Source organism: Penaeus japonicus, unplaced genomic scaffold (genome assembly GCF_977035675.1).
Source record: "Penaeus japonicus unplaced genomic scaffold, GWHDUDI00000001_assembly GWHDUDI00000036, whole genome shotgun sequence".
NCBI classification, from domain to species: Eukaryota; Metazoa; Arthropoda; class Malacostraca; order Decapoda; family Penaeidae; genus Penaeus; species Penaeus japonicus.
Window position 1 is genome coordinate 3,725,155 of NW_028234438.1, and position 2,500 is coordinate 3,727,654.

At 35.8% G+C, this 2,500-nt stretch overlaps 1 protein-coding gene across 1 annotated transcript in view; it reads right to left on the reverse strand.

Annotated features, from left to right (window-relative positions):
* Window positions 1-2,500, reverse strand: part of LOC122256354 (protein LZIC) — a 4,804-nt gene that overhangs the window by 2,034 nt on the left and 270 nt on the right. The gene's annotated exons all lie outside the window — the stretch shown is intronic.

Below are 2,500 nucleotides of genomic sequence, written 5' to 3' on the forward strand. Positions count from 1 at the left end.
ATGTCAATAAATAAGACTAAAAACTGTGTGTGTGTGTGTGTGTGTGTGTGTGTGTGTGTGTGTGTGTGTGTGTGTGTGTGTGTGTGTGTGTGTGTGTGTGTGTGTGTGTGTGTGTGTGTGTGTGTGTGTGTGTGTGTGTGTGTTTGTGTATGTGTATGTGTATGTGTATGTGTATGTGTATGTGTTTGTGTATGTGCATGTGTTTGTATATGTGTGTATGTGTATGTGTTTATGTGTTTGTGTGTTTGTATGTTTGTGTGTGTGTGTGTGTGTGTGTGTGTGTGTGTGTGTGTGTGTGTGTGTGTGTGTGTGTGTGTGTGTGTGTGTGTGTGTGTGTGTGTGTGTGTGTGTGTGTGTGTGTATGTGTGTGTGTGTGTGTGTGTGTGTGTGTGTGTGTGTGTGTGTGTGTGTGTGTGTGTGTGTGTCTGTGTGTATTAACCCACTCACGACGGGGGCATTCCAGCCTTGAATGTCACAATGCCAGGGCTTTCGAGTGCTTAGGCCTAAATCAATTAAATGGCTGGCACAATACTGTGCCGCCCGGCCACTGGGCTTTTGAATGAGCGGTACAGAAGTGTACCACCCGTCCAGAGAGGGTTAATATATCAATATATATATCAATATATATATCAATATATATATATATATATAAATATATATATTATATATATATATATATATATATATATATATATATAGAGAGAGAGAGAGAGAGAGAGAGAGAGAGAGAGAGAGAGAGAGAGAGAGAGAGAGAGAGAGAGAGAGAGAGAGAGAGAGAGAAAATGATTGATATATAGATAGATACATATAGATAAATATATATAGCTAAATATATATACAAACACAAACACAAACACACACACATATACATAGATATGCATATATACACACACATACACACATACATAAATACATATACATATAATATATAAATCACTAAACAAATGAATGACTGGATATGTAGACAGTCAAATAGACAGATTAATGGACAGTTGGATGGATGGACCAACACAGCAAAAAGAAGCTTTACCTCGGGACTATAACGGCACAGAAGCACAAGAACTTTCAGCCGTTGCAAATGACTTCCCTGCTATTGCAAGAGAAAGTGCAAAGGCTTGTTCTTGTATTTGGAAAGCCAAATCTTCCATTAAAATGCTAACTGGCATTAAGTGTAGGTTTTGGTATGACAAAAACTGACAAATAATTGATATGTCTATTTTTTTCACTTTTATCATCATTGTCATTTTCAGTAATAACTTCTGCTGCCTATAACAATACTGTTATTGTTATTGCTATGATATAGGTAATTACAGGTTATAGTAATAGGTTATTGTTATGATATAGGTAGTTATAAGTTATTGTTATAGGTTATTGCAAAGATATAGGTAGTTATAGGTTATTGTTAAGATACTGTTATTGTTATGATATATTTTATTTTACTATGAAAAAGGAATGAGTGATGATGGCTACTGCAGCGATAATTACTATAATTACCGTAATACCGTGCTAGCTTAACGTCCAAAACCTAGATGGCACCACTTTTTCCTAGCACCAGCAAGAGAGAGAGCCTTGAATGGCACCCATCCACGGTCTCTAGCAAGCACTATCTTTATAGAGCGATGACACACACTAAGTTGAAGAACTCTTGCTCAAAAGTACCGCCGATGAAGGATGTGCAGTCAGAATGGGAAGAGGAAGATGACTCAATCCATACCCAGTGTCTAAAATGTACTCCTGTGCCAATATGGATGCCTTTCACTGTGGCACTCACAGTCACAAGCACAGGTTTCATTCCTCTTCCTTACCTCTTCTATTTATCTTTATTGTAGGTGGTTATATGTTTTGTATTCGTTCATGACAGCACAAAAATACGAAAAAAATATAGTTGCCTTTTGTCCTCCCATAAAACAGCAATACTTCTATCACACTGAGTAAAAAGAAAATAATGAGCTAATATGGATAATATACTACAATTTTAGTCTACTGCAGCACTGGTAGAGCCTGTCATATGGCATATATAAGTCTCTAAACTCAATAAAACACACAAAAAGACAAAACACAAAAAACGCTCTAGTTTTTCAATGAATGACTGAAAGAGAGTGGGAATGTTCAAATTATAATGCTTCAAGCAGTCTCTCTTTAAAATGAAACTTATCCCGGAGGCTGGGCAAGCATATTTATCCCCGTTTGCAATGGGTTAAGATATAATTAGTTATAGGTTAGTTATGATACTGTTATCATTATGATGTAGGTAGTTAAAGGTTTATGTTATGATATAGGTAGTGTTGTTACTACTGCTGCTGATATTGTTATTGTCATTAATACTGTTATAGTTGTCAATACTGATTCAATACTGATATCAATTATAATCATAGTTTTGTTACGAGTTTCCTGATGTATTTCCCAATTCAAGTATTGCATATTTGACAGCATGTGTATCTGAAATATATAGCCTGAAAGATATGGATTAGCTGAATTTACTTAAATCGTGATAATCATA